Source organism: Ambystoma mexicanum, chromosome 2q (genome assembly GCF_040938575.1).
Source record: "Ambystoma mexicanum isolate Mex_15411 chromosome 2q, UKY_AmexF1_1, whole genome shotgun sequence".
Taxonomy (NCBI): domain Eukaryota; kingdom Metazoa; phylum Chordata; class Amphibia; order Caudata; family Ambystomatidae; genus Ambystoma; species Ambystoma mexicanum.
Window position 1 is genome coordinate 770,421,277 of NC_090924.1, and position 23,460 is coordinate 770,444,736.

Consider the following 23,460-nt stretch of genomic DNA (forward strand, 5'->3'; position numbering starts at 1 on the left):
TACAGGTGCCGGAATGCAGCGCGAGCCGAGTTGGAGCGGGCGTAACACAAGTAAGCAGTTTTGTAACTAAGCGTTACTAACCAATGTTCTTTGTCTTTGCAGGCCCGATGCCGTACGAGATATGCAGAAAAAAAACGCCTTGAATGCTGCCGATGGATCGGGTAAGTTGAACCGCCAACTTTGCCTTTGTCTAACCTGTGCCTTTTGTTTTGCAGGAGCTGCTGAAGACTGAGGATTGGTTCCCAGCAGGTAATTTTCGTATTCACAGGATCCGGAACTGAAGATTCACTGGAGCTGACACGGTGAGCGTCCTGCTGCAGATGCAGAATAACGCGAAGCACCTTGCATCAATCGGGCGTGGTTTAAATAGTCCATAGGAGTGCTTAGGTGTCTTCTTCCACAGCCTCGCCCAGACAAAAGAGTTCCTGCTTCCAGAAGAGGTCCAGCATCAATGATCCAGGGAGTGGTGCCTGCCCCACCCAGAAGGAAAAGTAGTCCCTGCCAGAAGAGAGTGAAACATCATCTTGCTGGTAAGTAAGCAGCATGGTCTGCTGCAGGTAGGTCCACCCAAGCACTCTCACACTTGTTATGAGCCCGGCGCTTCCTGTGCCGGGACGGGTCCATGCTATGAGCCTGGCACCACCGGTGCCAGGACAAGGTCCAAAAGGTCCCTATTGGGACTTGCTGGTGCCGATAGTATATGTTATGAGCCTGCTTCCAAGGATGTTGGGCAGGTCCTGACTCCTTGGAAGCAGTGGTCATGACAGAGGGGCAGATAGGGAGGGTGATGAGGAATCTGTGGGAGGAACATCCATTGGAAAGAACAGTACTGAGAGGTGAGTGATTTGTTCTTCTAATGGATTCTTTCCTCCCACGTATTCCTCATCTATGATACACTCCCAAAGCAGTACAGAAATTTGGAGGAGTGAGGAAACAAGGACCACACCTAGACCTGAAAACTCTGAAGGACTGACCTACCAAAAACAGGAGTCTTGGCACACCAGGGAATTCAAGCAGCAATGCTTAGCAAACGTGTGCAGAGATGCCCACATTGCAGCCAGGTCGATGTCCTGGACCGAGATTCCCCTCTGTAGGGCAGCAGTGGCAACCATTCCCCTGGTAGAATGAGCCCTTAGACCCACAGGTACATCCTTGCTGGACAGATCGTAGCATTCTGAGATGCAGAGAATGATCCACCTTGGTCACAGCCCTGCCAGCACGAGCACTAGTGTAACCAACGAAAAGCTGATCATGTTTTCTAGCCTCCTTAGTATGAGACACGTAGAACTTCAGGGCGTGCACCGGGTCCAGTCGATGGAATCGTTCCTCTTCCTAGGAAGGGTGAGGTGGAGGAAAAACCACAGGAAGATAGATATTCTCAGAGGGATGGAAATCCGAGACCACATTCGGCAGAAAGGAGGGTCTCACTCTCAAAGTCCCCTTCTCTTTGGAGAAAACCAAATAGGGACATTTAACAGACAACAAACTCACTCACCAGTCTCGCAGAAGTGATGGCAATCAGGAAAATCACTGCCAATAAAGAAACGTTAAAACTGAATTCAAATCCCAAGACGGAAGAACAAACTGACGGGGAGGAAACTTGTTACACAAGCCCCACAAGAACTGCTTAAGTCCTGTTCTGGGAGAACTCTTGAAAACCGAAATAGTGGCCAAGTATCCCTTTACAGTGCCAATCTGCCAAAAATACAACACAGGGGATAAAGGGTCCAAATCCATATTCAGGGGACCAAGCGGAACATGTACGCTATCTGCAAGCCTATTAGACTTCTCTGGGCTTAAAGGAGTACATCACCGACAAGTCCCACTCTCTGTATCTCAGCGTCTAAGTATCCAAGCATGAAGGTTCAGGCTGCTGAGGTTCATGTGGTGCCCTAGTCCTCCTACTGGGAGAGCAAGACCACACTCATCGGAAGGTACCAAGGAGGGCAGTGTTCAGCAACTCAGGATACAACGTTCTCCAGGTCCAGTCTGACAAGAGCAATCTCTTAAAAACAGTGGAATGCAAGGGATTGGTGGGAACGCATAAACTAGGTTAAAAGCCCACTCTACTGTCAACAGGTCCCGTAGTGCTGCCTGATAAGGATTCTAACAGGGCGTCGCACACCAGACCAGGACTCTTGCTACTGGCCTATGCTGCAGCGCACAATTAAAACACGTTTACTTTATTTACTAAGAATTCAGATTGAGATGGCACCCAACCAGTCTCACACCCCCTTTCACAAATACCCCGGGCCACAATGGAACATGAACCAGGCCAGTGTGGGGTAATACAATTTTTATTTTAAAATTCAAATAAAATCACACATGTTTAATGTTGGGCAGCAATCACCAATGTGGTGGTGATTACACAGTACATTGATGGAATGCACTTTGTTGGACCTTTTCATGTAAGATAAACAATACATACTTGAAAGAAAGCAAAATTAACTTTTGAGTGGATTTTTAAATGGTATCACATTTAATCATTCCCCCTGCAACACTCCCTCAAACCCTGATTAATCAAACTTTGCGTGGATGAGGAGATTAAGAAGGAGTCTTGTACACTATGCAACAATCGGAATTAAAATCCAGCTTACCCCCACTGACTAGGAGGCGAAAAACTGGATTTAGCTCCCCTGAAAACTGAGAAAAACGGCCCGCGCAATTACTAAATGTTTATTTTACATGCACGTTTAAATGGAAAAGTCACAAATGAGTATAACAATATCAGAGATGTAAGAACACTAGCAAACTACCAACCAATGTCCTAACAACGGGCATACAGTTCAGAAAATCAACTTGGGAAGGAAAAACACAGTGCAGCCAAATCACACGTGGAGAAATTGCATTTTCTTATTTTCATGGGTTTAAATGTCAAAACAGTTTAAAAAACGGGTTCAACAGTCACAATCGGAATGCGGTTTTTATGCTAAGGGACAGATGCACATCACAGGAAGAATAAAAAAAGTGAAAGGGCAGCTCTAAATGAATGACTGGATGAAATTCTTAATAGGAAAGGAAATTCGGTTTTAAAAGTGAAAGCAGTGGACAGGGAAAATCGGTTTGGAAAGGAAATGACAAATTTTACTGAAACTATATTTTAGTGGCTAGAAAAGAGGAACACCGCCCGCGACACAGGTTACTTTGCAAGTGTAACCCCTTCCCGCCGTATAAAATATGACTAAGGACTTATGCAATGGGATAAAAGGATAGGAAAGAATGGCGCTAACTCAGGGAAATATAGGAATAGAATACTCAGAGGGTTCGGACAATTTAACAAGTTAACAGGGTATTGATGGGATTACTTATAGGATGGAAGAAATGACAAGGTATCAAAATGGGATATGCTACGTTTTGCTATGGGATGGGGTGATACTTACAATCAGCACTTGAATATGGGATTCTGGACTGCCAACCAGGTATCTAAACAGTGGGGCAAGGGTCTGGTCACAGCACAGCGGCGCATCAGCTGGATAAAGCAGGAAGCAGGGCAAGCAGGTAGCGCTGGATAATCCCAATGAGGATTCAGCCACCTTTCCCCTTTCTCCCTGAATGAGTGGGATTTATGTGGGGTTGACTTCTGAAGGGTGGTTCTGCCTGGATAGGAGGGTCTGGATCAGCTATCCCTTTCCTGGCAGTGGAATTTGGAATCTTGCAGGATGAGTATAACATCTGGATCTCGGGATATGCTGAAGCTAGTGAGGAGAGTCCGTCCTTTGTCTCTCTGAGCCTCCAACTTTTATAAGGCAGATGACATCACAGGATTTACTATGGGGCAGACCTTTGGCCTGACATACCTCTAACAACTGGATTGGTCAGGGGTGGTAGTCGCCACCTTCCTGTCAGCCGGTTGGACTTCAGGGACATGACATCAGTTTCATGGTGTGTGCTTAGAATGGCCATGGCCCTCCCACAGTTACAGTTGCCAAAATCAGTTATGACACAAAAGGCACATTTTTACAGTTGTGGTGCTTTTGAAAATCACATAGGCAGATTACATATTTTACACTGAACCTTTCATTCCAACTCCCAAATATCTACGATGTTATTTAGTTGTTCTAATAATCTTTCACAATTTCTAGTGGGAACCACTTCACCTAAAATTCTACAATTTTATGCATGTGTACCTATTATCATTGAGCATGTTTGCTTTCATTTTCAAAGTTGTAGCATGTATACTTTTCCCATGAATAACATGTTCCTGCCATTTTGGGCATCCACTACATGCTAGCTAGGGAAAGCTACAATGTCTTGTTTTAATGACACAAAAATTACATTCGAACTGTTAAACTTTCGCATTACTGCGTTTTCCGGTTGCAGAAATAAAAGTCTTAAAGTTTATTAAATAAAACAGTCTTTTGCCCCAGATGGGCTAGTTTTGTCTTCTAAATAAGGGCATTCCTTTCCAGGCCACTGCCAAATGTCAGGCTCTGGTCAGTTTAACTCAGTGTTGTCATGGATACGCCTTTGAAGCTCTTTAGTTTGAGCGGAGGTGCTACCAGAAAGTCACACCTATATTTCCTGGAAATTCATTGTCCCAGGCTGGAGCACTGCCGCATTGTCTGACGAGGGTGCAAGATCCTCCACCCTTGCCTATTCATATGCGCCGGGGGCTGGTGCACTTGAAGGTAGATCCTGTTCCCAGGAAGCAAGATTCTTTGAAGCCAGGGCCTGTAAAAAGCCTGTTCTGCTGGTCCCACAGCAACTTAATTTATTTTTCTTTCCTGAACCAGAAAGCAAGCCTGTTGGAATTAAATATCCTATATCGGTTTTAAAACAAACCATCACATTTCTATGCAAGGACAGGGCCTTAATTCAACAATTTACTTTTAAACAGACATTTTCTTTTTTGTAAAAAGCACAATTTTACATGTGGTTCATTTCCCTTGGCTGTCATTTTACAAAGCGTCCTTCCTCGCATCCATTTTCTGAACCTTTCCAAAGCCCGATTCACGTTTCTAATGCGCAGGCATCTGTTCAAATAAAAGGTCCTTTGAAATGGACATGAGCCAAGAGAGGCAGAGAGAGGGGGAGAGAGAGAGAGACATTTTTTTTAAGAGTTTATCTGTGATATTTCATTGAAAAAGTAAAGCATTTTGCGTACGGCTTGGAGTGAAGTTCTTTGTTATTTCACAGATCTTGTCTGACACAGGCTGTCCTTCAATGAGAAATGTTCCCATTTGCTAGAGCACCACCTGAATTTGGATGGACATAGCTGGGTCTCACTGGAACCAAGTGGTGTACTGTTGAAAAGCTGAAAAAGAGCATCAGGGCGCAGTCATTTTAAAAGGCAGAATATTTTCTTTTTTTCAATGAAACAGTTTTGAGCTGGCAGCATAGCAACGCTGCCTTTGACTTCTTTTTTCTGGTGCAAATGAAGAAATTACTGGCAGCAATTCTCGGGGTCTTCTGTGTTTTATCTTGCCTCATATGTGCCTGGTGAGAAAGCGTTCGAGGAGTGGTTGCAGAGTGGTGCTGTCTCGCTGTGTTCCCGGATCTTCTGTTTCCATTGGATTATTCTTGCTGTGGACATTGTTTGGCCCGCCCATCTCTGAGTCTGCCCCTCTCCTCCCAGCTCATCCATTAAAATCACTGCGCATTTGCGTTCAGCGCCCGCGTTTGAGGAGTGGTTGCAGAGTGGTGCTGTCTCGCTGTGAGACGCTGTGTTCCCAGATCTTCTGTTTCCATTGAATTATTGGTGTGGACATTGTTAGTGTACGCCTGTAACGCGGGCCTGCAAGCTTTGTATATTGGACAATTGACATCTGGCCACACAAGTAGTTTTTCTTATTTTTTTGTTCTGTTTGCTGCAGCCCGCCCCTCTCTGAGTCAGCCCCTCCTCCCAGCTCATCCATTAAAACCACTGCACATGCATTCGAGGAGTGGTTGCAGAGTGGTGCTGTCTAGCGTGCTAGCGTGCTAGCGAGCAGCAAGGCTCCCCTCTGCAACTGTTCCTCAGTAATTTTGGGGCTCTGACAATTTGGTATAGTGTGATTTCACCAACAATGCAGGCGCGGCTCCCTTCCCTGAAGGCTGGGATGCCGGCCAACATCCTGCCTGTGCTCTACCAAGCTCCCATAAGCTCCCTAGTACCCAATCGCCGGAAGGGTCCGCTCTCCCACTCGAGCTCAACGCAGGTAGCCGTGCGAGCGGGGAAAGTCCCGAGGGTCGGTCCCAAAGGTCCCCCCATGGTGGACATTCGTAAATTCTGTAAAGACCCTTTCAAATCCGACATGTTTAATTCAAGTAAAGAGAAAACCACTTCTAAGACTGGCTTGCCTCTGGACACACGGTTTCCTATCATTGGTTTGTCTAAGGGCGTGAAAGAAGGGAATTTGAATTTGAATGACTTAATTGACACGACTGATGTCATTGTGACCTCGAATGTATCCAAGATGAGTTGTTGGCTCTACAACCCAGGTCTCATTATCAGATAGCGTGTTGTTGAACAACATACCGACCACAGCGCCTCTAAGATGTGATAACAGTTTGAATCATCGCGCTTGTCTTGATATTGCGATAATTGACTTAAACATAAGTAAATCAAGTTTTTCACCCCAAATGCCATCTAATGACATGTCAAAAAATCTTTCAAAATCACCCATAATGTTTTCTGATATTGACCTCGATTGCTCAGCGATTGAAATCTCATACCTTGTTCCGACCCCACGTCGTCCTTAAAGTCCCTCCTCACTACATCTAACCAAAAACAAATGGATGTAGGAAAGAACTTAGTAAAAACAACTTTGAATGCAATGAATGTTGCGCTGCAGTCGCTATTAAAACTATTTGAAACCCTAGATGACAAAATATCTGAACAATCAAGACAATTGGATAAACTAATGTCTTGGCAAACTGAATTAAGTTGCTACTAAAACAAAAAGCGATTATCCAGCCTCCTAATGGGAAAGCGCAGGGTTTTGTGGTGCCATTGGCAGACTTTGGTACCCAAACCGATTTAGGTGAAATAGCCGTGGTGAGTCGGGCAAATGGGTTAACAAACACAAAAATATCCATACACAACATGGCAGTTCCGCTAATTGGAGGAATCATCAAAAATGCTAATGACCAGTGCTACCCGTCCGTTATGGAAGGAGGGGCAGTGGATCTTCAAGCGGTGGACACAATTCCTAGGAGTACTGCCTACACCATTTTCACCAAGGGTGCTACAAAGTGTCACAAGCAACCCCCTACACAGAAATTTACAAAAAATCTAAAAGATTTGAAGGAGGACAACACTTTGAAAACGAAAAGCTTTTTCTGACACTTAAATGTTCCTCCAAAAAGTGCTTTAATTGCATCAAATGCAGTATCAAAGAAATACCATCAGCTAGCAATCGCTTGCACCATTTCCAATCGCTCTAATAAAAATAAGCCCATACTACCATATGCACCTTTGGATGCTCTGGTAAACGAGGCAGTGGCGTTTGGTCCAAATCAGAATATCTTAAGAGACTCCGTACAAATGAAACAATCTTCAGCACCACTCTGTAAAAGAGGTGCTGATTCCGAACTCTCTGTAACTGAGCTACATCGCCTAGAAATTAGACGTGCAGTTGATGCCTATATGGCTGGTCACCATCTGTCTAACAAGAAAGACATTGGTCTCTCAAATAGAGAGCCTAGTAGGGCGGAAATGCTAAATATACAACAAAAGCAGGCTTTGCCTTTGACTCATCAAAGCATGGCGCAACTATCAGGCAGCGGGGCGGTGCTCCCTTGCAAACAGTTAAATAGATCATAAACAACTTGGTGGGGGGCCCCCACCTATCAAAATCAGCTGACTCCTTTGGGAAATAAATAAAATAATTTAAAAAAAAAAATGTACAAACATTTTTTTTTTAAAAACAAAAAAAAAGAAAATCGCACAGTTCTACCAGAAGTAGCCCCAGAGCTACTTCAATTGATAATTGACAAACAGTGCTGAATAAAGATGTTAAGCACTCAGATCCTCAACCCAACCCAACAGCAATGCCTTCGAAGTCAATACAAGGAAAAACTAGCGGCCTCGCCCAAAAAAAAAAACAGCAAATGACTCTTTGAAATTGGCTTGCTTGCAGACCCGAACCGATCATACAATATGATCTAAATCGCAGATCCATATTGTCCAGCTTTTCTGACATTACTCAATTAGAGGACATCAACTCTAACGATATAGTATTAGTTGAATTTCCAAATAGACAAAATCTTCATTCTGCCAGAATCTGGATGCAATCCAGAGTCATCCAGAACACTATGTGGTCAACAAAAAAACAGCTGTTTGAAATGGGCTTTGATATAACTGTAGAAGTTGCGCTTGATGATCAATGTTTGGATCAATCAAAATCACAAAAGAACTATCAAGCAATACAGCAAAGTTTATCTAGTGGCCAGAAACGGAATAAGGAATGTAATTGCATGAGTTCGCAAAAGTAACTGGAACAAGAACCAGCAGTTAGAGAATTTGCCCTAATTAGTTGGAATACTAGGGGATTCTCTCATATGCTAATTAATAACACTAATTCCCTATGTAAATTCAACGTAATAATGTTACAAGAAACATGGCTAACATCACCTCCATTATGGGATAAGCATGACGTGCTTTTGAATCCTGCCCAAAAAGGCCTCGTGGAAGACCAACCTCTGGCCATCAAAGCAAGTGCCAACATGAGCATCAACTTTTGGGCCTTGCCCAACTTGTACATGCAAATGGCTCGATTACAACTGTATGCAACAACGTATGCCATAATAAATGTGTACTGGAACCCGGTGGGAATATCCGACCAATGCTTCTTAAAAGATCTAAGCGATTTGCTTAATCTAATTACAAAGGACACCACTGTTTCGAAATTTATTTTTGCAGGCGACCTGACCTGAACTTTGACTGCATAAATGATAAAGTAAGTAATAACAAAAACAGGATCGCTATGTGGAACCAATTTGTAAAACATCACAACTTGTACAAGTGAAATGGAGCTTTCAAGTCGGATAAACCCCCCCCCCCACCCCCCTGTTCTACCTGGCAGAGAGGGGCTTGTTATTCAACTATTGACTGCATCTATACTAATGAGGACTTCTTTTAAGCATTTACTGACTTTGAAATTGTTGAAACAACAGCCAGTGATCATAAGCAATTAACTGTCAAGAGGCTAATGCAAAGTGGTACTATCCAGGAGAGAGATACTTATCAAGGATATCATACAGTAAAGAACGGCTGTAATAGACTATGATGGTCAAAGGAGTCTTTGGGCAACTTTCAGTCATGTTTGAATCAAGAATTAAGAGTTTCTTCGAGAGATAGTGCCAATAGTGTGATATATTCAGGCATGATGCAGGCTTTTCAAAGTAACACAAACTCAAGCTCCAGAAAACAGAGAGATGCTTTACCAAAGATCCACATGTATGACCACGAACTGAAGTTAAGAAAACGCTTGTATAGATCACACAAACGAGAAGCAGTGAACCAACCGATTGAGATCAGGTTGAAAAATCTAATTAACATCAGAACTATATATAAGAACTGGATAAAGAGTAGGCGCGCAAAACTTTATCAAACAGATGGCCTGACAATGTTAAGCGCCGTGCAAAACAAGAACCTAGCCAAAACCTGGACCCTATTAAATCAAACTAGTAGGGGGGTTCACAAGTAATTATACAAGCTCATGAAGTTGCAGAACACTCCGGGATTGACAATTTTTCTAACCTCTACAGGGTCCCAGAAGGTGGACAAAAACTAGAATCTTTATTAATCCCTACAAAATTTTACTTGAAGTTTGACTTAGATGACATCAGACTATACATCAAAAAAGCCAGTCAATCAAGAGCCTGTGGCCCTGATGGCTTATCCAACCAAATGTTAAAAAACCATCCGGAAATTTGAGCAAAGATATTGTTTGATATATTTTCCATCATCAACAAGATCCAAATCCTGCCCCCAACTTGGACACACTCTATAGTAGTTTCCATTTATAAAAAGGGGATAGCAAAGAGCCTATCCGCTATAGACCCATTGCGTTGTTAGACGCCCCTGGGAAAATGTTCTCGCGCATTATTCTGAGAGAATTGAATGCCTGGTCCACTCAAGCCCAGTATAAAGATCCCTTTCAGTCAGACTTCGTTGAAGGTCTCGGTACAATCCCGAACATTATCACGTTGAACATGCTCCAATCGGATTACGCCGTCCGGAAACAAACAATATATCTTGCATTTGTTGATTTCCGGGTGGCTTTTGATTCCATTGATCGGACACTTTTGTACAATAAATTGTTAAAATATGATTGCCCATAATCTCATTTGGCATCGATTGCTCTCCTACACACAAACACAACCATGCAAGTCAGGTTATCACTAGCAGGTCAAATGTCATCCATATTCCCCACGTATAGAGGTCTAAAACAAGGGTGCATTCTTGCCTCTACAATATTCAATTTGTTTTTATATGATATGGGAGTTGTATTAAGACAGATCCCAAGAATCCGCCGAGCAGAGGTAATCAAAAAATCACTTACCTGCTTTATGCAGACGACCTAGTGCTGGTGTCCAAAACCCACACAGGATTACAGAACTCATTGAATGGTCTTGATACTTATGTAAATGAAAATCATCTGGCAATTAATACAGTCAAAACTACAGAGTGTTGAACTTTCAAAAGTATCCCAATATAGGTATTTGGGAATAACTATCCGACAATTTGACAAACCCATTCTATGAGCCTGAACTAACAGACAAACTGTGTACCTTGGTGTCACAAGCAAAAATATTAGTGGGTAAATTTGGTAAATTTTCAGTCAAGCATGTGTTGATTTTTTATCATCAAAAAGTGATTCTGACCTATGGCACGGAAGCCACAAAGCCAAAAGATTGCAATTGGTGGGAAAAATTGGAATCCTTGTTTTGGAAGCAAGTGCTACATCTCCTTACTTCCACCCCATTACCATTAATTTGTTTTGAATTGGGGTTACTTTCCATGTACTCTTATGTAATTTGGAAATACTGTGCACTATTGCGAAAATGTCGTTTAGGTTTAGACCGTCCTAACATATTGGGTATAATGGTGAACAATTTGTTAGATCGGAATCAGCTTTTTTCCCGAACATGGTGTCAATTTACTTTGAATGCGATGGCGGATGCCTCGATTGATTTGGAACTTCTAACCTATCAAGGACACCCAAAATTTAAGATCCATCAATATGATTGGTGTGTGAATGAATCCAAATGTTTGCGGTATAAAGACTTTGACCAAAAATGGTTTGCTCATAAACCATATCGAGCAACCGCAGACTATTTGGTTAAATTCCCTTCACCAAAGATTCGGTACAAGTATTTTCGTTTGAATCTATGGCCAACATTGGATGTGTTGGCCAGAAGAAAACAAATCACAAAAGATCAAAACCATTGTCGATTTTGTAAAAATGTAAGCCAAAGAGAAATTCTGGAACATTGCATAGTACATTGTCCCCAGTTAAATTTGCAACGAAAATTGTATTTTAAGAAGCTAATTGGAGAGCAAAATATGAGTGTGCAAATGGACACATGCCAACACATTTTTTCGTGCACAAAACTGCCCATGTGAGTGGCAATAGTACAGTTCTTCGATTCAATTTACCCAGAAACAGGAAGCCAAAACTGCAAATGAATTGTGTAATTTTATAGGACAGTTTTATCACTTGTGCTATATAGCTGAAGAAAATTATGATTTTATAATTTGTCCATCTGGTACATAGTAAAAAAAAATTGTTTTATATGTTTTTTAAATGTTTGAAATGTATATTGAAATGGAAAATTGTAATGTAATTTGAAAGGTTGATTTTATCAACTAAACAAATAAAAAAAAATAAAAAAAAGAAAGCAGAGCCATTATTTTGGTGACTGCAAAACGCATTTTTAAGGAAAGGCAATCGTGCTCAACAGAGCCAGCGCAGCCATTCTGCTGGTGACTGCTGAAATGTAGTCTTCTGTTGTAGGGGAGCTCTGCTGGGTGGATAAATGTACCCCACATGGACAAGGACATTCCCTAGAGCATAACAACTTGCACTTCTTGTTGAGACTGGAAGCAAAGAGGTCCACTTGAGAAGTCCCCCACCAGGAAAGGATCTCCTCCGGAACTTCCTGACAGAGCTCCCAGTAAGGGAGGTCCAAGAATGTCTGCTCAAATCATCTGCTGTGACATTCTCCCTTCCGGCCAAATGAAGTCAGGGAGATGCTGTTATCCAGAGACTAGAACCACTGTCGCATTGCTTCCCTGCACAGAGGCAAGGACCCCACTGTGAGAAACCAGAAGGTGTCTCACCCACTAGTCTCCTGTGATCTGTCATCCAGGTGGGTCAAACATGGCTATTGCTTTTGGATCCAGTTCCTGGGGGTGGATCAGTGCGGGAGGATCACCTGGGCGAGGGGTCTCCGGGGTGTGGGACACCAGATGGCAAGACGTGGTATCCCCTTCCTTGTAACACCTTTACCCCCATCCTCAGGTAGGATATTTAGGAACTCAACCCCCCCCTGCTTTACAACACAAACACTCTAATGGACAGCCAGCGATAAGGGAAAACAGACTAACACCCGGGCCGTATACCCGACGTATCCCAATATAATGGTCAGGCAATTACTGACCATCACGCACACCAGACTTCCATTACACTTCCCCACAGGGATAAAAGGCTGAGCACTAGAGCACACTCTGAGCAAGGCAAAGCACACGAGGAAACAGCAGTTCCAAGATGGCAGTTTAACAAGAGAAAAAGAGAAGGTGATTGCAAGAAGGGAAGTTCCCTTGACCTTTTCAACAAGGAATTGTTACTTTGAGACCTCAAGAATAGAAAGTCCAAGACGTGGAAACCAAGCTGAAGAATCCTGTATTGTGTGTCAGAGGCACCCAGGGACCTTCCGCATCAAGAATCGAGGCTGGAAGAATCTGCAGCTGCTGTTGCTCTCACTTTGGCTCCAAGAACCAAGCTGCGTCAATGGAATCAACACAGCCATGAGTTGGAGAGACCGATTCAAGACTGGTCTGCGTTGAAGCCAAGATATCAAGTAGCAACACTGTATGTCGACCACTTGAACGAACATTGTTCAAACGTGTGTGGTAAGCGGTGCAAGTGAAATAATACTGTTGAGTGATTGAACTGAAACAAGCTACAATACCTTTGACAGAGTGGTCTGGCACTGCGTGGGTGCTCAATCGACGGTCTCTGTAAGCTACCCAGCTGAGGAGTGACGAAATTAGATACAATTTGATCCGAGCCCGGCAGAGGGAGATCAATTGAAGGTTTTGTGTTTAAAGTGGATCTGAGCCCGGCGGAGGGGGATCCGGGGTCAATCAAAATCACCCAAGAAGTGTAAATAAGAATCCTTAGAAGAAAAGAACTGTTGAATATTTGTTTTTCCGCATCAGGCCCTCTGAAATAAGAGTCTTTGAATGATAGAGACTTTGGCACAGAAGGCCCTGATATTGAGATCTGAACTGCATCCTCGTGCTAGAGAAGGCAGAGATTGTGCTAAGCTAGAGTGTGCCGCCTTGTCCCGTGCTGAGAATGTGGGAAGGGAAGCCTATGGCTTGAATATCCTGACATATCATTTTGTGAACACTTCTTTTACAGAACATTATTTCCCACACTATTTGTATTTAGAAGTAAGGATTGACAATAGGTTTATTAGTGTAGGCTCTTATTTTGACAGACTTGACTAGGACTGCGTTATTATTTGATGGTGGTAGTTTACTCCCATCTTTAGATTTAGGATTAGATAGGCATCTGTCTTACTGTTTGGACCACCCCACCTCATTTGCTGAAGTAGTGCATGGCCACTGAGTTGTCCGTCAGGATCAGCACAGTCTTAAGCTTCACAGAGGGGAGGAAAGCGACCAGGACCACCCTGATCGCCCTCCGCTCCAGCAGGTTGATGTGATCCCGAGACTCTGCGGAGGACCACAGTCCGCTCACTGTCTGATCCGACAGATGAGCACCCCAACCAGTCGGAGACACATCTAGGATCATCACCACTGGGGGCCAAGGTTAGCCAAACAATGTACCTTTCAGAAAGTTGACTCGCAAGGGTCCCCACCCATCGGTTCCGAGCCACCTGGTCCGAGACCTGTAACAGGTCCATCATGTGGCCCTGAAACTGCGACCATTGGCAACGGAGAATCCACTAACGCGGTCTTATGAGCATCCTTGCCACCAGCACCACAAGGATGTAGAAAGCAATGAGGCCCAAAAGGTGCAATAAGGACAGGGCCCGGGACTCGTTCTTGGGACTAAAAGACATGGACAATCCGAAAGATGTCCGGCACTCTGTCATTAGGCAGGAAATTAAAGTTACTCACCGTAGTGACTAGAGTACTCATAGTCCAGTCCCATTTCCTCGATCCTTGTGGGCTATTCCATTGAACAAGAACATAGGGTGGAGCTATGATAACCTGCCTCTAATCTAGGATGAAGCAAAACGTTTCTTCAGAACCGCCTGACAGAACTCTGCATTGCGCCTGGAGCTGGTGGCCAGTGAGTAGAGCTTACAGAAGGCCAACAGAGTGGCCCAAGTAGCCACCTTGCTGATGACATCCCAAGAAGCATGTCTCTGAAATGCACTACCGTGGCCTTGGCTCCGAGAGCATGGGCATAAATCAATCCATGAACAGATTTCCCCATAGCCATGTACGCGTCCGAGATGGCCTGATCCATCCAACGGGCGACGGAAGCCTGAGCCAGTGGAGGAGCCCCCAAAAGTCAAGAATAATGCCTCAAACTTTCTGAAGGATTTCATCCGAGAGAGATAAAACTTGAGGACCCACTTGAAGTCCAAGGAATGCAGGGCCCTCTCCATCTCAGACTGCAGCGTTGGGAAGAATACCGGCAGGCAGATCTCTTGTTTCAGATTAACTGGAGAGACCACCTTGGCCATGAAGTTTGGGTGAGTGCACAAGATGACTGATTGTGAAACGTGGTGTATGGCTCCCACGAGGATAAGGCTCTGCATGCACAGTTGAGAGCCACCAGTAAAACAGTTTTTAGTGTCACCAAGTAGATGTCCAAAGCTGCAAGAGCCATATTGAGGTCCCAGACCGGGTGCAGCCTATGCACTAGCGGAAAAAACCAAGACAACCCCTAAAGGTGGGCTTTAACCACTCGGTTGGCTGCAGAAAACACATGCCCAGAGGAATTCTTGTAAGCCCCAATGGCCGCCAGATAAGTGCAGCACGTATCCATCTGAACTCCAGAACGAGTCAGGTGTGCTGAAAAAGCCAATATGTTATCCAGAGGACAGGGTCCAGACCCCGATCACGGGCCCAACGGCAGAACCCAGTACATTTACTCATACTGGGACCGAGTCGGGGCCTCCTGAATGATGTCCCAGTTGTCATCTGAAGATTGAGCATGCAGTAGACTCAGCTGCTCAGGAAACAGGCCACCAGCTTGGCCGGATCTGGATGTTCCACCGCCTGACCCGCTGCATCAGAAATCCCCTGCTGGAGATTGGAAGGTGTATGGGACCCTGGAGCACAACTGCAGCAGATCTGAAAACCAGGGTATCTAAGGCCTGTGGGGGGCAATTAGAATGAGGGTGTAAAACACTGAAGTCCGAAACTTGCAGAGGGTCTGTTGGAGCAGAGGGGTGGGTGGGAACGCATAACACCTGTAGCCGTGCTAACAGATCAGGAAGGCATCTCCCAGAGACTCCCGACCCCATCCTGCCCATTAAGCAAACTGGGAGCACTTTGAATTCAGAGGGGCTGCAAAAAAATCTGGGTCTGCGAACCCTCAACGCTGGAACAGGGGCAACAAGGAGTTGGTGTGCAACTCCCAATCCTAGGTGTTGAACCCCAGGTGGCTCAGCTTGTCCGCTTCTGCATTTCTGTCCCCCAGGAGATGGACTGCTGAAATTCAAACTCCCTTCGTCCGGGCCCAGTCCCAGATTGATGCTGCCTCCATGCAGAGGAGGGCAGGGTAGGGGGTGGGGGGTTGCCACCCTGCTTGTTCAGTTAAAACATTGTAGTATAATTGTCTGTCCTGACCAGGACCGACTTTTCCCTGATGAGGGGCAAAAATGCCTTGAGAGCCAGGCCCACTGCATTCAGCTTGAGCAGATTGATATGCAGGAGGGCTTTCCGTCCTGGACCATACTCCATAAATCGCATAGCCCGAAAGAAAGGAGTCCGTAGTCACCACCAGAGTAGGCTCCGTTCAGGTGAATGGGGCTCCCACTGTAACATTGCCATCCATCAGCCACTAGTGAAGATCGGGCAGTAGGAGCCATGGTATTGGGATCCTGTCCAACTGAAACCCAGTCTCCTGATCCCAATTGGCCGCCAGGAGGAGCTGGAGACACTGCATCTTGAGGCCAGCGTGCTGTACAGCAAGCATGTAGGAGGCCATCAGGCCAAGAATGTGCTGGAACCACCATTCTGAGGTGGTTGTGTTGGCCAAAAAATACCCCACCGCCCTGCAGAGTGACAGAAGCCTCTCAGGAGTTGGAAACACATGCTGAACGGTAGTGTTCCAATGCCCCTTGTAATTACCAGTTCCTGAAAGGGGCACTTCAGGGACTTCCTCCGGTTGAGGGAGAAGCCCAGCTCAGATAATGAAGGAGATCTGCCAATCTTTGGCAGGAGTGTACCACCCCTTTGGGCAACCCTGTCCTCACCAGCCAGTCCTCCAAGTAGGGGTACAGATGATGGCCCTCCAGGTGGAGAATACCCGCCACTGCATTCATCAACTTCATGAAGATACAAGGAGCCAAGTTGAGGCAAAAGGGCAGCCCTCTTTACTGAAAGTGGTACGACATAATCGTAAACTGCAGAAACTTCCAATTCGGTTGGTAGATGTGAACATGCAGGCAAGCATCCTTGAGGTCCAGGAAACATCCAGTACCCTGCACACACAGACATAGCTATGTGCGCTGGAGTATTCATCTTGAAGCATCCCAGTGGTAAATACAGATTTAGAAATAACAGGTCCAGGACAACCCTCAGGCCAACCTGGCTGTTCTTGGGTACTGCAAAAACCCTGGAATAGTAACCAACGCCCCTGTCTATAAGAGGAACCGGTTCTATTGCCTGCATCTCCGAGAGCAAAAGGACCTCCCGTAAAAGAGTGGGGACCCAATCTGACTAAAAGGGGGGGGGGGGGATGGAAGAGTCAAAGGAAGAGGAAGATTAAAGCTTGTGGAGACTACGATAGGATCCACGGGTTGCTGAAAAGACACTTCCAGAAGTACAGGAACAAAGCCAAATGGCCCCCTAGAGGTTAGCTGTGTTCCCAGACCTCGACGTCACTGCTTCTTGGCGTCAGAGGAGGGGGAGGGGAAAATTGCACCTAGTGTCCTCTGCTGCTTCCTCCTGTTGGTCCTGGGCAACTTATCAGGCCTCTGTGTAATGCAGTCCCGGAACCCCTTGAAGCCGGAGCAGGTGTGGGGCTTGAACTGGGTCCTGTTTTTGTCAGGATGGCCAACAACTTGGCAGTTTGAGTGGAGGTTTTCTTCTTTGTAAACTCGTCACCCATTGATGAATTAAAAAAGTCCTCGTCCTCAAAGGCCAGATCCAGGATCCATTCCTGCAAGTCAGATAAAAACTTAGTGGTGTGCCTCCACGCCGTCCTCATCCCGACCCCAAGGTACAGCCCTCTGCTGGCTGTGTGGATGCGGGATAATAAAGACTGCATGAGGTCCAGCGCAATGGTCCAGGATTCTGCCAGCTGTCCTTGAAGGATGATTGCTTGTCCGAAAGGAGGTCAGGCAGAAGTTCAAAGAGCTCCCACCACAGCTTCTGATTAGCCCTGCCAAGAGGGTGTCTGCATTGGCCTGCCGCAGATGCAGTTCTGAGATGGAATAACAGCGCTTTCCCAAAGAATGGAGGACTTTGTCCTCCTTGGAGCAGCAGCTGGAGGTGGCTCCCATGGAGCAAGACAACAAAGAAGATGGTGTAGAATACAGAAGGCCGCAGCCACCACTGCGGAATGCGGTTGTGGGTTTGAGGATTGGCTCCCCGTCCGTCAACCTAAACCTGCTGTCTAACTTCTTGATCATCTGGGCGTTGGCCCTGGGCTTCTCCCAGACCTGTCGCACCACCTGCAGAACATCCTATTGGAGAGGGATGCCAGACTGCATCGTGGTGCGCTTCCCCAAAACCTCTGCTAGCACTCCCGACGCTTGGGAGGTTTCCTTGGGCATAGGGACCCCCAAGAACTCCGCCAGGCCCTTAAGGCGATCATGAAAGGCCTCAACGGATGCCGAGGGTTCATCATCTTGGGCGACGACATCCTCAGTCGTCATCATTTCTCTCCCTCCCCCTTTTCACAGACTGAGGGGAATCAGGGCCCTGGGACACAGGTGCCAGCGGGGTCCCCCCCCTAGGTTCGGAGCCGGAGACAGGTCCAATGGCTGTTGAGGGGGTGGCAATGGTGGTACAGAAGGGGACAGAACAACCAGTAGGGCCAGGGCCCGGACCTAGGGAGGGACCAGCACTGGAACCGGCAGTGCTGGAAGAAAGGGAGGAGTCTCCAGAGAAGGGGCCAGGGTGGCGCTGGCTGCGGGATGACCAACACAATGAGGAAGAGAAAGCGCTCGAAGCAGTCCTCGCAAGCCGCCAGGTACCTAGGGGCCTGGCACTCCAAAGCGCTGGGCCTCCGCTACTTGTCAAAGCGCCAAGCCATAAGGCTGTGATGGGTAGCTGTATCCCTGATATCAGCTGCCACTTCCAGAGGGAAGGGGGCTGGGATCAGCTTGCAAAGCCCATTTGATGGGTGAAAGCACTGGCAGGTCCTGAGCCGGATCGAAGCTGGCTGCCGGCCTGGTAGGCTCTGCTGCGTGCCTCTATCATTTTAAAGCCTTGAGAAATGCCCTGGGGTGAGGGTGCAGAGGCCCTGAGCTAAGAGAGGCCTCTGACATGGGAGGATACAGCTTTGATCTTGCACCCGAAGCAGAGGCGTCGACCTCAGAGATCCCTCAGGACAGCCGGTATACGCAAATCCGTTAATCACAGCCATCCGAGCGATCGTTGGATCGTGCCGGGGGCAGACTCTTGGAGGCGGCACTCGACGATCCCTTATCCCCTGGGGTAAAAGTAGAGGATGAACTTGATCGCCCTTCCGAGGACAGCCTAGTAGGGCCCTTGAGCCCCTCAGCTTGGGCACCATTAGCCGAGACGGCCTCAGCATTGTGCCCATAGCACCTGGAAGAATCCCCAGGCCCCTTTACTTGGGAGCCGGTAACCTTGGAGGCCTCGTACTTGACAGAACCTGAATTCGAGGAACCCTGGGGAAGGAGTCGCTGCGCCGTGGTGCCGTGCTGAACAGAGGGCCTACCTTGTCTTGACGAGAGGTCCTGGAGACAAAGTCCTTAAGGTGGGGAGGAGGAGAATTATGGAAGATCTCCCTCCACAGCAACAACCGATTCTTCAATGAAGGTGGGTTTTGGGCTCTAGGAGTGGAACCTGCCAGTGCTAAGCTCCAATTATATTGTTGTTGCAAGTTTAGGCAAGATCACAGGAGCGGTCTTGGGGTTTAGCCTAAGCCCCAGTTTGGTAAATTGAAAGAGAAGGGTTTGTTGCTCCCGGCTATCTTGCTAATAGTTTATGAAATAAATATTTTCAACACTTTGGTTGGTACGAAGTTAATTCGTTTATTGTTCGGTGTTTTCCGGTGATTGTTTCTAAATACATGTGTTTATGAGAAACACTTAAGAACTTTGTCAAGCAAGTTGAGGTCAGCCGACACGTGTTTCGACCTTACGGTCGTTCTCAAGGCCAGTTGCGGTTTGCTGTGTGCCCTCCGTGGGGTTCTGTATTATCAACTGTCCTTTACGGCAGTCCTGGCTCCTGTTGGGCCCTGTATGCTTTGTCTGGCGTCCCCGGCGGTGCTCTGCTCAACCGTAAGGTCGAAACACGTGTCGGCTGACCTCAACTTGCTTGACAAAGTTCTTAATAGTGTTTCTCATAAACACATGTATTTAGAAACAATCACCGGAAAACACCGAACAATAAACGAATTAACTTCGTACCAACCAAAGTGTTGAAAATATTTATTTCATAAACTATTAGCAAGATAGCCGGGAGCAACAAACCCTTCCGATTCTTCAATGACCTGTGACCAAGAGCGCTGCAAGCCGAACATGCGTCCCAGGGGTGGTAGGGCCCCAAACACTCATTATAGAGTGCATGGGGGTCAGAGGCCAGGAACGAGCAGTCGCATGAGGCATATCTCGTGAATTCTCAAGCAGCCAACATGCACTGGGGGAGGTGAGGCACGGAAGGGAAGTTAAATACGATTGAAAAAACAAAAACTGGGAGCAAGCGGAAAGCTAAAAAAAGTCCCTGCGCTGGCTGACAGGTCCAACACCGTCCATGCGGAAAAACGGACTGAATTGAGGCGCCGGAGGGTGGGGCCTTGGCAGGGTGTTCCCTCGCCCGAGGCAGCGCCGCTGCATGATATGACGACTTTAAAGGGGAAGCTCAATTTTTCGCTGCCAAAGTTTCCAGTACTGTCCCCATGTTGGCGGGCATACACAAGGATGGAAGAAAGGGGACGGGATGTAAGAGTATGCCCTTGCCAGGCGAGTGCCCAAGACTACTCCGATTAATTGGAGAGACCAGGATGGGGACATCCGAGACTTTTTGTAGTTCAGTGAATAGCCAGACTGTGCAAGAGTGCATGTGCGGAGGATGTGCTCTGACACTAGACGCCATGAGCAAACTCGGACGAGCCAATCGTCCAGGTAGTGTAAAACAGGAATGCCTTTCTCTTGGGGCGGGCCGCCACCATTGCTAGCAGCTTGGTGAAAACCTTGGGCGCCAAAGAGAGACTGAATGGCAAGACCTTTATCTAGTAATGTTGTTGGCCCATCATGAACCTTAAGTACTTCCAGCATTTCTAATGAATCGGAACGTGGACGTAGGCATCCTGAAGCACTAGTGAGACTTGGAGAGCTTGCAGTATCTGGGCTAGGGTTACCATCTTGAGCTTGTCCTTGCAATGGAATTAGTTCAGCAGCCGCAGATCCAGAATAGGAGGTAAGCCCCATCCTCTTTCGGGACCAGAATGAGTAGAGTAGCACCCCCTGCCACATTCTGAGCACAGTACCAGTTCTATTGTGTTATTTAAAAGAAGCTTTTGAACCTTCTCCAAGAGGCTAGGGTCCGGAGGCCGGTTGGTGCGGTGAGGCCCATGGTCAGTGGTCCAGGGGTGGAGAACAGGGGGTGTTTAATGAGCAGGAGACAACCCTGATTAATGACCGGCAAGGACCACGCTCCGAACAATGTCCTGGACTATTCAGAGCTGAACACGGAAAGTCTCCCTCCCATTGGTGTCGAGTGACAGAGCCATCACTGAGGTTTTGTACCCTGGGGTGTGGATTGGACAGTGGCCAAAGCTGCACCCCCCCCCTCTGGGCACTCCTACACCTCTGCCTCTCTGAAAGCATTTGCCTTGCCATCATCCCTGGGGTGCGAAGCCCCCTACTTCTCGCAGGCTTCATAGAGGGCTGTTGCACAACAAGCCGCAAGGACACAGCCGTGGCCTTAGACAATTGCACCTTCTGGAGGGCGTTGTACACCTTTGAGAAGGTGAAGAGTTTTGCTGCATTTTCCGAGGAGTGCCTTCGGGTGCATGGCCTGGCACGACCCACAATCCTGCATGTCGTGTTGCTTACCAAAACAGACAGATCTGGTGCGGATCCGAAACAAACATCTGTCGGCCAGAGTACACACACTGTTTAAATCCCGAAGGTTTCGACGGCATAGCATACAGCATTTTCTTTTTTTTCAGCAAACCTGTTTCAATCAGCAAACAGTTTGTGGTAAAAAGAAACTGAGGTCATGGGGTGCAGCACCTCAATATATACCGGCCCCAACGTTACGTGCAGCACGCTGAGGCATCAGATGGAGCAGACCGAGCAGTGCTGCACCCCCTGGCAGTAGAAAAGCTGAACAGGTTCTGGTCATTGAAAACCATGTCTAACAGCCTGTTCTGTACGTCGACCGCAAACTCAGATGTCCTCAGCCAAGTGTGATGCCAGAGTACCGTCCCTGTGGCCATTGACCTGCAAACACAATCTGCAGTATCCAAGCCCGACTACAACAGCTGGTGGGAAGCCTCACTGCCATCAGAGCCAAGAAACCATCCTGCATCTCTCTCATGGAAGTGCTCAGCTGCTCCTGCCACAGCAGACCACAACCCGAACAAGAAGGTGGCTGGAGTGCATGAAGCATTCACCACATGTAGGTCAAGAATGACCAATGTGAACTCTTACACCAAGCATCAAGTCTCTTGTCCCCTCTGTCTTGAGGGAGGGATGGGAAAGTGGATGTCTTCAAGTTTGCAGTTGCCGCCTGAACCACCAAACTTTCAGCAGAGGTATGATCGTATAAAAACACAGGATCAAAAGGTGCTGGTCAATGTTTTTGCACCAGATCACGGTCTACTCCCACTGCAGAGGCAGGCTTCTCCCAAACTTCTGTTACAGGTGCCTCTAATGCCACATTCCAGGGCAGCAGTGTCTCCTCCGTCAGGGGCATCATGAAAGGTAGACCAGCGTTTGTACTTTATCTTGGAACTGGATGATATGATATATGGCATTTATAACGTTACAACGCGCCAATAAACAAGTGTTACAAGGCGCAACGAGGCAAGGGAGCGGGAACAGTGGGAAGACAGACAACTATCCTACTTGGCCAGGTGTCAAACAGATCGCACAAGTGCATGGGAAGGGGAAAGTGCAGGGGGTAAGGGGGCAGGGACAGTGCAGTACATGGGATAATAGAATAAATAATATGTGAAAGTACGGCCAGCTGGGGGCAAGTGCAAAAGCACAACAAAACAAACATAATACGATTAAAATGCCAGCAGAAAAACCTCTTGAGAACATAGAACCCTTTCATTTCTCGTATATCATCACCACAGAAGAGATGAAAAAACACTAGTCTCTATGAAACCTACCTCATGCGCGGAAAACATCCTACCCGCCAAAATAATCTTAGAAAACCCAGACATCTTCGCCCCTACACTTGCTAGAATCGTCAACACTTCCTTTAAAGACCAACTAGTCCCCCAGGCCATAAAAAAAGTCAGTTACCCCACTAATAAAAAAAAACCTGGCTTGGATCCAAGAGACCCAAGCAACCGTAGGCCAATAACCAACTGTAACTTCCTGCTTAAGATCATGGACAAAGTAGCCACCGCACAATTACAGGCACACATTGAGGCTTCTGACGCACTACACCCACAACAATCTGGGTTCATACCATCTCATAGCACAGAATCAGCTATCCTGGACCTACAGACAAAGATGCTCAGCATCTTAGACAAGGGAAAAACTGGACTTCTCATCTTGTTAGACCTCAGTGCCGCCTTTGATCTACTGGATCATAATCTACTCGAAGTTAACTCTAGGCAAAACGGCAAACTGCTCACAAGCGGCTAAAACATGGATAATGTCTTTTTTTAAAAACAGGACATCTCGGGTCCACTGGGGAGACAAATTCTCCATGCAAAGGGAGAT

General features: G+C 46.6%; 1 protein-coding gene across 5 annotated transcripts in view; it reads right to left on the minus strand.

Annotated features, from left to right (window-relative positions):
• Nucleotides 1-23,460, minus strand: part of LARP4B (La ribonucleoprotein 4B) — a 2,592,412-nt gene that overhangs the window by 380,550 nt on the left and 2,188,402 nt on the right. The window lies entirely within an intron of this gene.